The sequence below is a fragment of the Euprymna scolopes genome, chromosome 20, assembly GCF_053919585.1.
Source record: "Euprymna scolopes isolate OS-2025 chromosome 20, ASM5391958v1, whole genome shotgun sequence".
Taxonomy (NCBI): Eukaryota; Metazoa; Mollusca; class Cephalopoda; order Sepiida; family Sepiolidae; genus Euprymna; species Euprymna scolopes.
This window is the reverse complement of record NC_136501.1, coordinates 79,327,743-79,343,703: the sequence shown is the minus strand read 5'-3', so window position 1 is coordinate 79,343,703 and position 15,961 is coordinate 79,327,743. Positions and strand designations below refer to the sequence as shown.

At 34.8% G+C, this 15,961-nt stretch overlaps 1 protein-coding gene and 1 long non-coding RNA gene across 2 annotated transcripts in view; one reads left to right on the top strand and one right to left on the bottom strand.

Annotated features, from left to right (window-relative positions):
• LOC145241481 (uncharacterized) overlaps positions 1 to 3,403 on the top strand; it is a 273,326-nt gene extending 269,923 nt beyond the window's left edge. The window contains exon 2 of the long non-coding RNA XR_013862561.1: positions 1,541 to 3,403. This is a non-coding gene — a long non-coding RNA (uncharacterized LOC145241481). The remainder of the gene's footprint in view (positions 1 to 1,540) is intronic.
• The window catches only part of LOC145241479 (spliceosome RNA helicase DDX39B), a 428,954-nt gene that overhangs the window by 312,808 nt on the left and 100,185 nt on the right, over positions 1 to 15,961 (bottom strand). The gene's annotated exons all lie outside the window — the stretch shown is intronic.

Sequence of the window (15,961 nt, the reverse complement as noted above, 5' to 3'; positions counted from 1 at the left end):
AAGAAAGGACACACTTAGGGAGGTATTTTGGTGGTCAGGTCACTAAATAGAGATTAGCTGGTTTCCCGGCATAGCCCAAGATGTAATATAGATTGACTGAAATACATGTTCTAGCTGGTTTCTAGGCGTTGCCAGGGATGTAATATAGACACAGTATGTTGTATATTACCTGTTCTCTTCTCCCTAAGGTAAAACAATTTCATATACATGCTGTAAATTACCTATGCTAGGGATAAAACATGAACAATACCAGTCCTAGGGTAGATAAAACAAATAATACATATAGATGAAAGATTCCTCTCCCCTAAGAATAAAACATATGTTCAATATATGCTTTTGTTTTTTCATTGTTTATACGGTCCCGAGCAACGCCGGGTAGCCCTGCTAGTTATAATAAAAAAGGGAGGGGAGTGAGAGCGTTCGCATAAAACTATCTGTGACTTTTTTTCAATGAAAAATTATCAACCAAATTTCTCAAACATTTCTCATTTAAACCGCTTTTTTTTAATAGATCATTGTTTCTATGTATTATTCAGAGAAAGCCTTAATGGATTACTCATTTTTCAATAAAATGTTAGGTAAAGTTTTCTATTTGTTTTAAGCAAACAATTTTCAGCAACAGTTTTGAAACATTAAAAAAAATCAATAAAAAAATTTGGTGACAAGAGAAAAAGGTATCAAGTTATAAATCCTATTTTTTTTTCAGCGCAGCGTCTAGCCTGAAAAGAAGGAATATATATCAACAAGTTCAGAATTAAATGCAGGATCCATGTTTGTGAAGAGAAAGATTTTTTTGTTCAACTCACCGTTCTATGTGATAAAAGTTCTCGACTTTCAATGATTTGTCGAGTTAAAAAATGTTTTTTTTTCCTGGAGCAGAAAGATTTAGGACTATTTTTTTTTTTCAAACAAATGAGAAAAAATTTTTTTTTTTTCATTCAATTGAAGGCCTTTTCTTTTAAATAATTTTTTCAATGAAGGAGACAATTTTGGTATTTTTTACGACCTGCCCCACCCTCAACCACTCCATATTAAGAACAGATTTTGTAATAAACACCCCCAACCTCTGCATGTTAAGAATAGCTTTCGAGGCTGGGAGGTATTTATTCCGAAAGCCGTTCTGAACATGGGGAGATTGAGGCGTTTAGAATACGCTGGCACACATCACATCATAAAAATTTACCAATTAATCGATGGGAACATTTTCATATAATTTTTTCATTTAAAATTTAATTGATGGGAATGTTATTTTTTTTTTTTTGTAAGCTTTCTTTCAACAAGTAAAACACCTTTTTTGAGTGAATCAAAACTTTTCAATAACTTAAACATTTTCTTCTAACAAAACATTTTCCCAACATTCAAAGGGAATTTTTTTCAATGGTTTCCCGAATGTCTGAGTTTTTGTGAGTATGTGCGAAATTTGCTTTCTCCGCAGCCAGTGGAATGTTGTGATTTTTTTTTACTGTGCATTTTAATTTTTGAGATTGCTTAGAATTTTTTCTACCTGGAATATATATATATATATTTTTTTTTTTTTCAGGGTTTCTATGCTAGGAATGAAATCTTGGTAAACAGCATCAATAGTCACTAGAATGACTGGCCAATGGTTACAAGAAATTTTTTTTTAAAGCATTAAGACATACTTTGACTTGGGTGTGGCTTTTCTCTGGGCTGTTTCTCCATTCGCTGAGGATGACCTCCTGAAATTGAAGTCTTGGGTTCTGGCTGGGAAGGTGGCAGACCTCATCTTGATGTTAAAGCAGATCAAATAACATGCAACACAGATTGCAATATATGTAAATCTTACTAATTTCATTTACATAATTTACAATTCAAATTACAAAAGAGTTTTTCTTCTTGATAGTTACATGTTTCAATTAATTTCCTTAATAATGACTTGTGCTAGTTATTTGCCTAGGCTAATAACCTTAGCTAGCTCATCCCGCTGAGGTGGGATGGTTCCCCCAGCTGGAGACCAAAAATATGCGTGTTACCTCATGGCAGTCAGAAAGGGAGAAAAAATGTCCTAAAAATGGATTATGGGTATTATGAGTCACGATTCATGTATCCCTATGCCGGTCAGTTATGACAGATGGCTTACAGCTCTGCTAGGGATCATTATCATTATGCATTGTGATGGCATATTAAACAAAAAGTGCCACATGCTTTGAAACTGGTAACTCTTTATTTTTGTCTCCATACTAATTTTTCATTTTAATTTTCAAAGTACATCTAAATAAAATTAAAATCATAACATATTTGATGAAAACTAAAAGAAAGTTTGAAGTCCAATGTAAACAAATTCTTATTGAGCCGTCCCCTTTAATAGTCAACTTTTACACAATTTTCATCATTATTTACTCATTAACCCTTATTCTTAAGTTGCCTTCAGACCTTGATAACTGGTGGCTCCCTTCTTTATTTTTAGAGTGAAAATAAAAATATTGAATTTCAAGTAAAACCAACGGTATCTACTTAATTGTCATGTAGCAATTATTGCAGAGGATCAAAAGATCAAGGGTATCAATCAACAGTACAACTGAGAAAGGAGACACAAGACAAAGAGGTAATGGCAATAACAAAGAGTAATAACAAATATAGATGATTGGTTAAAGACGATATCATGTTTTATTTATCAAGAGAAAATCATATGACAATGGGGATCATAAATCAGGATAATTTAGAGCGAAAACGGGTGTCTTGTGCGTTTGAAATACATACATCCCTGAGGTAGGATGATATGCCTCAGGTTGGTCAAGGCTGATGCTAAAAAGAGTAGCTAGACATTGACTGGTGCTAGAACTGGTAGCTAATCATTAGGTAGCTGGACGTCAGTGGGCACTGGAATGGGTTATTGACAAGCACTGAAATTTGAGGTCGAATGTCAAAGGCTGCTGGAGTTGGTAGCTGGAGCAACTTGGAAGATTGTTGAAGTTGTTGGAAGCTGCAAGAGTGAACTGGAGCTGCTGGAATCAATAGAAGCTGCAGGAGTCACTGGCTGTAAAGAGGAGTCTCAGATGGTAAGCAGTAACAGAGAGTGAAGTGTGTATCGCATTCAGATAGTTTGGAAGTCATCCTCAAAAGGACAGTTTGAATCACATTAAAAGTTTGGTAGTTAGCCCTGAAAAGGACTATTTGAACAACTGCTGCTGCTGACTACTGAGCTTGTTAACTTGAAGTCAAGGTTTGCTCCAACCATGCTAAAGATTATTGCTCACTAGGTTGCTCACTTTATGAAAAAATGTTCCAGTTACAGAAATTGGCTTGATAAACAAACAAATGACTATAATTAATTTTAGGCTGATTTCTTACAGGCTAAAATGTCTTGAGTGATTTTTACTGTTTATATGTTAATTCTTGGTTTGAAATTAAAGGCGACTGTTTTTGGTTTAGTTGCAAAAAATTAAGTTTTATGTGTTTTTCTTTGTTTTATAAAAAAGTTGTTATAAAATAAAATTAGCGAAAATTGAAAGTTTTGATAAAAAAATAAACAGAAAAGTTTGTATGGTAACAGGGGAAGTAATTTTTTTCTGAAAACTTTGAAAATCTTAGGCCAATTCCGGAGAAGTTTTTGAAACCATGTCCAAAGCATTTTTTTCGATAAAGCTTGAAAATTCTTGTTTTATTTAATAATAGCGGGGGTACCTGGCGTTGGTCGGGTGTAAAAGAAAAAAAAGTGTTAGGAGGCAAGCAGGCTCGAATCCGTGAGGTGGTGATGCTACAAGGCCATAGGAAGTGAAAAGTGTTCAAATTTAGCAATGTCAATCAAAAAGCTGACTTGCTAAATGAATACGCAGGTGCTGAAATGAACGTTAGCTGAAGGCCACTTCAGCTATTTTTGCTATTTCATTTATTTGTTTTCCCACGATGTTGGGGAAATCAAGCTTCCCCCAAAAAGGGGGAACTCTCAAATGAATAGCAATTGTCTGATATGAAGGGTTTTCCCCACATTGATAAAAGCTAATTGCTTTCAAGACGTCCCAGCATGAAAGGCCACTGATGGCTTCGTTTTCGATTAGTTTCGCTTTTATACAAAAAGTTGAACAAACAGGCGACAGAATGGATTAGCATGAATTTTGTAAAAGTCGCTCAAATAAAAGATATAGATGATCTCTGTTCGCAAATCGTAGATATTACAATCTAGGGAGTATATAAAAGGTTCTAAAATATAGTCCCCCCCCCGAAAACCCCTGCGAAAAAAGCCTTCGCTGGATATACAAAAACACGTGCACCACTTTTGCATTTTATATATAGATGCAGTAATATTTTATATATATAGATGCAGTAATATTTTATATATATAGATGCAGTAATATTTATTTTATATATATAGATGCAGTAATATTTTAACTAATTGTGACATGACAATAGATATCGTTGCTTTTAGTTGAAATTGACATAAAACGTAAGTAAATATCCTTTTTTTTTTGTGAAAATTGATTTTTTTGACTTCCAAATTTCGCTGTAATAATGAAGAAGCACCTGGAATTCTGTTTCAATTTAAATCAATTTATACATTGACTTTTCAGTGAGTTATTTTTATTATCATGTCAACACACTCCCTGGCTAAAACTATCAAATACAGCATATTTTCTTTTAAATATTTACAAATATATGAAAAAAAAGTATCAATTCTAAACAACATTACATTATTAGTAATTAAAAATAGAAAGAATGGTGAACATGTACAATGCACCCCCTCTTATATATTTTTTCTTTTTGGCTTTTTTCAATTTTTTCAGTGGATTATTATTGATTGAATACTAATCTACCAGATTATCTCCCTAAAAATGCAAAAAAAAAAAAATGCAATATTGAAAGATTTTAGGGGCTACTCAGTTTCTAATGTTTCTAATAAATCGATACAACATAATAGAACTCGTCGATGTTTGAAGGCCAAACTACAATAAAAAAGACAAATTCATAAAATTGGATCTTTTCATGTCAGATTGGCCTTTTTAAGCAAAATTTATCGAATCTGTCCTTTTTAATTGCAGTTTGACCTTTAAACATCGACTGATTTCATTATAAGGGATCAATCTAGGGTTAACCTTTGTTAAGTTAATTATGAAATAAATAAAGAAAACGTAGCTTCCAACTATAAATGACTTTTTTTTTTTTTGTTACACAGTGATCACCACTTATCAAGGCCCGGAAGCCACTCATGGATAAGGGTTATTGCAAGTACATTACGTTAGTGTGGAGATTTGATGAAGTGTTTACTTAAGGGGGCGGTTCATTAGGCATTTGTTAACGTTGGACTTGAACACATCCAAGTTGTAGTCAGGTGGGAAGCAGGCAGACGGAACAGAGTTCCACAGGCGTGCAGTTCTAAGGAAGAAGCCTTGTTCATGGAATCCGCGTTTTGTTTTAGGCACAGATATAGAGTGGGGGAAATTTTTCACAGTGGATTCAGCTAGACGGATGTTTTTCGTGAAAGATTGGCGAGGGGGGGACCAGAGATTGGAGTTCAGACGAGCACCTGCCATGGAAATAACGATAAAACAAGGATAGGCTCGCAACGTCTCTTCTGTGGGAGAGAGGTTGCAGGGTAGAGAAAAGGGCATCCCCCATTAAGCCACGAAGTCTATTTTGTACTCTGTCAAGGCAGGATAGGCTGTTTTTAGCAGCTCCTGCCCAGATATGGCAACAGTATTCCATCCTTGGACGTACTTGGCTTTTATATAGATAGAGAATTGCATCAGTAGTGAGATATCTTCTGGAGCGGTAAAAGGATCCCACCATCTTTCCAGCGACCTTGACAACAGACTTGATGTACGTGTTCCATTTCAGATCAGGAGTAAAGGTCAAACGCAGAAGCTTGTCAAAACACGGGACCTCTCCCAGACGAGAGCCACCCATCACAATTGATGCCAGATGGGGATCAGAGCGTTGATGATGTAAGGATAGGAGTTTGGTTTTGGATGCATTAAAGGTAACCAGCCACATCTTCCCCCACTGAACCACGCGCTCGAGATCAGAGGAGAGAGAATCAGAGAGAACTTTGTCATTTACAGCCTTTGATGTGTTGCCGTAGATGGTCGTGTCATCAGCATAGATGTCAACGAATGATTTAAGTATGTGTTTAGGGAGGTCATTGATGTAGATCAGGAAGAGAGTTGGGCCCAGGATTGATCCCTGAGGGACTCCAGCATTTATATTGCAGGCCTCCGATTTTTGTCCATCAACCACTACTCTTATGAGCTTATCGGAGAGAAATGATTTAATGATTGAGAAAACATTTCCAGTTATACCATAGCTGGAAATCCTGTGAAGTAGACCCTTATGCCATACCTTGTTGAAGGCCTTTGATATGTCAAGAGCAATTGCCCTAGAAAGGAAGCCTTTGTCAAGAGATTCACTAATCCTGTGGGATATAACCGTCAGCACATCTGCGGTAGATCTTGCAGAGTGGAAACCATATTGTGTGTCACTAAGAAGGTTATTCCTGCTTAGGTGGTTGACTACTTCTCTATTTTATATGGATTCCAGCAACTTACTCATAACACACAGGAGACTTATTGGTCTGTACTGAGAGGGAGAGATGACTTATCACCTGAATTCTTAAATACAGGGCATACTGATGAGGTCTTCCAGGGAGTCGGAAAGCACTTCTCCTTAAGGTAGCGCTTAAATAGTTTCGTAAGTATGAGAGCAAGTTCTGGTTGAAGCTTTTTTAACTATAATTGGGATGCCATCAGGGCTAGTTGCTTTACTGGAATCTAGGTTCTTGATTAGCTTGGCGACCTCATGCACGGATATTTGTATGTTACCTAGCTTGTTCTGTGTTATAGGAGGAAATATGGGGAGTTGATGGCCTTCGTCGCATAGGGCAGAATTAGCTGCAAAGTTCTTTGCAAATAGTTTGGCCTTGTCTGACTTCATACTGGAAGTTATATGGATGATGATTAAAGAAAACAAATTAATTAACAATGTAACATTTTTTAGCATTTTACACACACAGACACAGAAAGACACATCATTTACATGTTTACAATAGAAAGAGAAATACATGTCACATACACACGCTTTTATAACTATGCAGTCAATCAAAGGAAGACAACTCCGAGTCACCCAATGCCCAAAAAGCACATCATCACTAAACAGACAAAGGGAGGCAACTCCAAGTTACCCAAGTCCTTACATCATTGAAAACAAGCGTCAAAGGGAGACAAATCTTCATGCATTAAAAAAAAACAGCAACATTGATAAATTTCCAATACGGACTGCTATGAGGGAGAGGATGGTGACAGGCAGTAGTCATGGCAGATGGCTCATATTAGTCACAGGCAAAAAGGCTAAACCCTACTTTCCCTGTACCCTGGAAAAAGTTAAAAAATAAAATTCTCATAATATTGAATGTATGAATCGAAATATTGAATTTCAAGTAAAGCAAATGGCACCCACATAATTGTCATAGCACAAATAGTAACATATCCAAAAATTCCAAATAGCAATAAAGTAGAAATAATGAAAAAAGAAATTTGTTAAATGAAGCAAAATCACTATATTATGCTTACTAAAAAAGAGATAAATTGATAGGAGAGATAATTAAGTTGTGTTGCTTGCGTCATGTGATGAACGTAATTCAAAATGTCGGACAAATCTTATTCCCTTTATCAAAAACAGTTTTTCATTAAAAATTATTTTTCTTCCTTATCATTTTCTGTAATTTTTGGATATGGGACTAATGGAACAGTGGGCGACTCTACACCTGGCCATACCAGTGTCAAGTGAAAACCTCGAATGGAACAAATAATAGTCCGGTTACGAAACCGGAGTTCCATTTTTATTGTAATATGTTGGGACAAAAGTGAAGCATTTCTTTCCTCAGTTCAATGTTTTCTTTCTGCAACGCGAGTTGTTTTAATAAAAGCGCATTTCCTACTCCATGGTATCTAGACGGTAAATATATCCAATGTCCAAGTTTCCATGCTTTACAGTGAAAATCTGTTTGTAGCACCATGTAAGAGTTAAGTAAAGCAGGATATTGTATCCTTCAATGGTGAGATCAATACAAAATACAAATGTCTGTACCTATGTTTACCATATTTATAGAAATCGGGGGTGGTTGGGGGGTTTACTGGTTCCTTCCTGACCAGGGGAGATCACTCTGGTTGCCTGGTTGTTAGGGATAGATAACTCTTATACCTATACAATTATAGTATACATTATTCAGAAAAAATATTGATTTTTTTAAACATAATTTTGATTTTATGTCTATTTTTTTATATTTTTTTATTTTGATAAGTAAAATAAGTAATGGGTTTTTATATTTATAAAAAATAAACATTTTTTAATATTTAAACTTTCAGCTTTATAAAATGTTGCAATTTTTATGGACCAAATTTATTTTGTTAATTATTGATCGAAATAAGCACCATTAGATTCAACACACTTTTGCCAACGCAAAATAAGTGTTTTTATGCCAGTAACGTTAAAATCTAGTGTTCTGGTGATGATAAAATCGCTGAAAGTGTTTTTGATATTGCTAAGGTTTTTTAAGCATTTCTCACGCAGAAAGTTGTCAAGATGCTTGAAAAAGTGGCAGCTGGTAGGTGAGAGGTCTGGAGAGTATGACGAATGAAGCAGAGAAATTAAACAAAAAAATGAATACGTTCAAATAAAGACTATTTTTTGTTTGTAAAAGGCAAAAAACTATTTTTTTTCTAATGTTTTATTAATGATTGATGTTGAAAAAAATGATCAATATTGATGTTGAAAAAAAGCCTTTTATGATAAAATAAAGATATTTTTAGGATATTTATTTTTTTTATTTAATAGCAGAAAACTGATTTAGAGGGCATAGTTCTGAAAATCGGTTTATCAATTTTTTTGTAGGTTTCCGATTATTTTTTTTATTGTATTTGAAAGATTTAAAACTAAAGTTTATTTCTAAAAGGAAAAATCACTATATTATGCTTATAGAGTTTGTAAACAATTGCATTTTATATATATAAAAGAAGTAAAAAAAAAAAAATTATAATGAAAAATGTTTTCACAGCTACATTCGGAAACTGACAAGTTTAGCGGTGATTCTTTTCTGGGACGCTGGGACGCCAGCTCGCCAAAAAGTATGCTACGGGCTAAATTTCATTCCATCATAAAAACACTTTATACAGAAAAAAACCCTTATTTTTACACTTTTATTTCGCGAATAAACATGAAATTATATATTGAAAACCGTGTTTATTATTTTTAATATCCAACAACGGATTTTAAAAACAAAACTAATTTTTTTGATAAATCTCTGTTTGGCGTACTCATGAATTATTTTTTCTAAAGATTAAAAATTGAATAAAGTTTATTTTTACAAGAATGTTTAGATATTTATCTCGCAAATAAGCATAAAATTATATAGGAAAAAAAATAGATGGTCGTGGCATCAGCATAGATGTCGACAAATGATTTAAGTATGTATTTTGGGAGATCATTGATGTAGATCAGGAAGAGAGTTGGGCCTAGGATGGACCCCTGAGGGACTCCAGCATTAATACCGTGGGCCTCTGATTTCTGCCCATCAACCACTACTCTTATGAACCTATCGGAGAGAAATGATTTAATGATTGAGAAAACATTATCAGTGATACCGTAGCTGGAAATCTTGTGAAGTAGGCCCTTACGCCATACCTTATCGAAGGTCTTTGATATGTCAAGAGCAATTGCACTAGAGAGGAAGCCTTTGTCAAGAGATTCACTAATCCTATGAGATATAAGCGTTAGCACATCTGCTGTAGATCTGGCAGAATGGAAACCATATTGCATATCACTAAGAAGGTTATTTCTGCTGAGGTAGTTGACTACTTCTCTATTTAATATGGATTCCAGCAGCTTACTCATAACACACAGGAGACTTATTAGTCTGTACTGAGAGGGAGATGACATCACCTGAATTCTTAAATACAGAGGTTTTCCAGGGTGTTGGGAAGCACTTCTCTTTAAAGAGTTTTGTAAGTATGGGGGCAAGTTCTAATTGAAGCTTTTTCAGCACAATGATTGGAATGCCATCAGGGCCAGTTGCTTTACTGCAATCAAGGTTCTTGATTAGCTTGGCGACATTACGCACAGATATTTGTATGTTACAGAGCGTGTTGTCTGTTATATGACGAAATACGGGGAGTTGATGGCCTTCATCGCATAGGGTAGAATTAGCTGCAAAGTTCTTGACAAATAGTTTGGCCTTATCTGATGCTGACGAGATGACCTCAGGTCCATTGATGATAGTTGGGAAAAAACGCACACTTCTGTTCAGGATCCTGTTTGCTATTCGCCAAAACTGTTGGGAACCAAGCCACTGCTCAGCTACTTTGGATTCAACGGACTAAGCATATAGCTCTCTTGCATTTTTTATTACTCTTTGCAGTAGTTGCTGGCAGTCCTGAAGGCAGATTTAGTCTCAGTACATCTATTACGTTGGTAGCTATGGAAAAAGTGATTTCTGTGTGCGATGACAGCAGCACATTCTGGGGAGAACCATGGCTGGCTATTAGGTTTTTGTTCGAATATTTTGGATGGTATGAATCGGTCTATGCCTACAATTAACCATTCGGTCAGGCCTGATACTATGGAGGACACATCCTTTTTAAACATGGAATGCCAGGGTAGATCGGATATAAGTGTACGGAAGCTATTCCAGTCAGCAGTAGAGTATCGATATACAGTACAGTGGAGAGGTACATCTGAAGACTTATTGCATTTCGTTTTTATCTTAACTGATACAACCAAGTGGTCGGAAGATCCCATAGGAGACAGAATGGAATTTGAACATAGCTCAGGGGAAGTTGTGAGAAAGAGATCTAGAAGGTTAGCATACTGACCGGAAGTATCGGGCACACGAGTGGGTTCATGGATAATCTGGGTGAGGTCATAGGCAATGGCAAAATCATGACAGAACCTCCCCTCACTATCAGTCTTGTTTGAGTGGGTCAGCCATTCCGCATTGTGGACATTGAAGTCACCACAAATGTGGATGTTAGCTGAAGGGTGAGCAGACAGGATATAGTAACTCCGCTATTGTGGGGGTGATAGAGAGCAAATATAAATGCAGTGGTGTAAACAAGTGTAACCCGGAAGCACATATAAGGTAAATTAGGGTCTTCTCTGGAGATATTCCTACCACACGGAAAGCCATCTTTAATGTAGGCACATATTCCATGTCCATGGCGATCTTAGGGGTCAGATTTAGATGTTAAGTTAGAGTATCCTTTAATTATGAATTCGTCAAGGGAAGTGGTCGACCTAATGCCAGTTTCGCTTAGGAAGAATATGTCTGGTTTCGTCTCCTGTAATTGGGTTTCAACCTCTGGAAGGTTGGAACATAGACCCCTGATGTTGGAGAAGGAGACATGGTAGTAGGGGTCTACGTTGGAGGACGGGGTTCTAGGTTTACACGTGTTATTTTTCTGGAGGTATGTCATGTTGAGGATTGGGATTTGTGGAATAGGTCGACAGACTTGGTTAGAGCAAGATAGAGAGGGAAAGTAAGAGAGAATAAGAGAGGAAGATTTTTTTTTTGTAGCCATGATAAGGTAAAGCCATAACAATTACCCACTAGTATGGCATCGAGCGGCCCCACTCGAAACTACTGCATGGTCCAGAGTCCATTCACCAAATGGCAATACAGCAGCCTCAGTATTTTGCACCTGCTGATAGGACGGCATCCTTAGTGGTTAATCCAAATTTCGGGTCCCTGACTATCAGGTGGATAACGTCAGCCCAGATAAAACCTTTACCTCCAGCACTCTTACTAGTGACATGGCCATAGGAACAGAAAACTTCCGACATCTCAGGCTACTGTTCATGAAGTACTGTCGTCCTGGAGAGCAGCTTTGTCAGAAACATCACTCATTGGAAATGAGGACTGAGGGACAAATAAGAGGAAGCGAGAGTAACAAGAACTGCCGATAACGCATCCACAATGCGTTGTCTACTCTCTATTAAAAAAAAGAAAAAAAAGAAGAAAAGCGGGGTGTAAGGACTTATTAATATTTACTTGGTATAAGTCCGTCGCTCTAATTCGAAATTTAAGATATCTGAAGATAAATTCCCCTCCCATAATTACGAATGAAATGAAATAGATATAGATTACTGTAATTTCATAGTGTTCAGTTTTTCTTCTTCCCAAGAGACACTTCAAACAAAGTAATAAGGACAATTTAGCACTGAAATAATTTTAAAAATACCGGTCGGGAGTTTCCACGTGTTCAGATATTCATTAAACTGATTTCTTCTTTGCCAAAAAGGCACCACCATTGCGTTGGAAAGTTTTGCACTCATTGACACTTGTCATTCGAGTTTCACTGCTTATGGCGGAAGGGGTGGAGAATGGGTTATGGTGGGTGGGATGTTTTCGTTTATATTTATAGAGAGTAAAGCATTAATCCTAAAACTTTTTTTTCTTCTTTCTCGGGGGAGGGGGGAGAATATTCTAGACATTTTGCATTTAACTTCAGACTGAAATAAAATGTATTAGACAAAATTAATTCAAAATAAGCAGTATAATAACGACATTAATAATTTTTTCCTAATGTCTGATTCCCAAGTAGCCCTCTCATGGGTCCTGAATGGTAAGGGATCCAAGAAAAATATATTCATTGAAAACAGGATCGTAGAGATCCAAAAATTTTCAGAAGATATTAATATCAGATTTGGCATTCTACCGAAATTAAAATATGTTTCCTCGTCGGAGAATCTGGCAGATCTTTTAACTAGAGGCATCAACACTTCTAAGTTTTCCCACTTATTCAATTTCTGGATGTATGGCCCAGAATGGCTTAATAAAGATGGCATTAATTGGCCAATCTCATCCTTACCTTGTCTAAATGAAACTAATAAAATAAATTGTATCATGATTATACTCTTATGAGGTACATCATTCTGAACATACCTTCCTGTTGGATATTACAAGGTATTCCAGCTCTGAGCAGAGGAGGGGGTTAAATTTTGTTGGCGCCAGCTGTACATTGGGATATTTGTCATCAGCTTCTTCTGAAATAATTAAAGTTTTATGGCATCTTTTTGGACACAAGGAAATCCTCAGACTTTCCAAACCTAATTTAATTTGTTTTTATTAGTTTTTATTGTAAGCAAAGTAAATATTTTAGAGTTCACTTACCTATTCAATATCACAGATTTTAAAAAACTTTTAGCACCTATTGATAAATGGCCATACGGCATCTATTAGAGACTTAGGACTTTAATATCACAGATTTAACATTCTTGGAATTTTTTTCTGGTGCTGGTTTTGTATGATCACCACATCCTTTGAAATATTTAATGTTTCCTTATATTTTGTTTGTTTTTGGCACAAGTAAAAATATAGATGAAAATCTCACAAGTTTATCAAAACTTTGGAAGAGAAAATATTAAGAAGATTGTTAACTTAAAAAAAAAAAACAAAAAAAAACTTTCATTTACATTTAAAATACCCAAAGCATATGAGATTCTACTTTTTAGGCGATTATGTGTGAGCAAACCGAAACGTTATTTTAGAATTTAGAATGGGTGTTCATTTGTGCATATAAATATAATGTAAACTGATCCCATTTCTGCGATATTATAACTTTTTGAGCAGTTAAGTAATTTTTACCACTAATTCTAAAGCCGATCAGCAAAATCATAAAATAACATGTAATTGCTATATTTTTTTGTATTGCCACTCGTACTTAGGGTTAGTAGTAGAAAAGGAGCATGGTTTTTGTGACTTTTAACAATACCATATATTAATACGATAGTGTGTGTGTTATTTATTTTGTGTGTCACGATTACATCCGAGTGACTATTGTTTACTTATGGATTCCCATTTCTTATAATAAAAAATTTTACCAAGAATGTTTCATAAGTTTTGGTTTTGGTTTCGATTATAGCTGATGGCACTCAAGTGATTTATTTTCTTATAAATAATTTTACCAAGAATTTTTCATAAGTTTTGGTTTCGGTTTCGATTATAGCTGATGGCACTCAAGTGATTTATTTTCTTATAAATAATTTTACCAAGAATTGTTCATAAGTTTTGGTTTTGGTTTCGATTATAGCTGATGACACTCAAGCACTGGCGTAGCTAAGGGGGGGGGGGCGGGCCGCCTCGGGCGGCACACCTGAGGGGGCGGCATTTTGAGAGGGTAAAAATAGAAAGTAGAAAAAATAAATAAAAATAAACAAAAGTTAACAAAAAATATGAAATTTTATACCAAAAAGGTTGTAAAAAATCGGAATTTGGGGGGTATCGGAATCAGAAAAAATGTGTCCCTATTTTCTGAGCGTCGGGGGGGGGCGACATGGGGGCGGCATGGGGGCGGAATTTTGAGATGGTAAAAGGGGAAAATCGAAAAAAATGCTAACAAAAAATCTGAAATTTTATATCGAAAAGGTTGTAAAAAATGGGAACTTTTGTAGTTATTGGAATCGCAAAAAGGTGTCCCTATTTTGCGAGCGGCATATGTCAGGGGGCGGCATTTTGAGAGAGTAAAAATAGAAAGTAGAAAAAAATAAATTAAAAAAAACAAAATCTAACAAAAATTCTGACATTTTATACTGAAAAAGTTGTAAAAAATCGGAAATTTTTGAGGTATCAGAATCAGAAAACTGTGTCTCTTATTTACGAGCAGCACATGTCAGGGGCGGCATTTTGATAGGATAAAAATAGAAAATAGAAAAAATATATAAAAGCTAACAAAAAATCTGAAATTTTATAGTGAAAGTTTGTAAAAATCTGAAGTATTGGAGGTATCGGAATCGGAAAAATGTGTCCCTATTTTACGATTCCAAAACCGATTCTTTTAAATTTTTAATTTAATTTTTCATTATTGGTACTAATTATAAATATTTATTATTTTTAAATTATCACTAAAACTAAAATGAGAATAACCTCAAAATACGATGTAAATTTATTTTATTTGTAAAACAATTTTTTTAAATTGCATAAATTCTCTATGTAACCTTTCAAAGAAAGCAGTTGCTTTACATGTTCTGAAAAATGTTGAAAAATTAAACAACAACAGTCTTTGCAGCCCGCGGCGATCGTAAGATTTGCCCCCCCCCTATTTGATAATCTGTTAACCTTCAAAATTCCAAAAGCCCTCAAAATATTTATTTTCATGGAACTAATGTTAGACTGCAGCTATTAGTCCTAGATTTTCATCGTATTACAGTACTCGTCAAAGAAGACCAAAGATTTTTCAAAACAATTATACAATTTTCTTCGGATTAATGTTCACACAATTCCTTTCAGATTAATGTTTACATACTTATTATTATTGAAAAGAAATTGTTAAATTAAATTAACTGGCTACGTAATTGTATACGTAGCCAGTTAATTTAACAATTTCTTTTCAATAATAATTGAATATTATTATAATAATAATTGAAATTTCTTTTCAATAATAATATATGACTTGGGTGCCATGAGCTAGAATCGAAATCGAAACACAACTCTCCACCCTCATTCCCCAGCCTCTGAACCACTAATAAAATAAAGACTGGGTACGCAAATAAAAGAAACCAAATATTTTTTCAAAACAAAAACTTATAATTCAAATTATAAAAAAAATGTTAAATTAAATGAATTATCTACACAAGCAAATATAATAATAAATTTAAATGAGAACATTTGAAAACCTGAAAATGTTATGAAATGATAAAATCATTTTTATTTACTTTTTTGTCGTTGTTGTTAAAGTCCGAATTTTCGCCAAATAACATGGATGTATCAAGGAGAGAATAGTCCGATGTAGTTTTCTTTTCTTTGTCTTCATAATGTTATTATTAAGAGGTCGAGCCCTCCGAAGAGAAAAAAAACATCTTGTATCGGTGCTTTTTTAAATCCATGTGTGTAATCGCTCGGTTTTCAGAAATTTGTTGTTGTTAATAACGTTTCAACTCTTTTAAAAATAGTTTTAATATATTTTAAATAAATGTATTTATGAATGGCAAATAAGGCTATGAATTTATTTTTTGTGAGAGA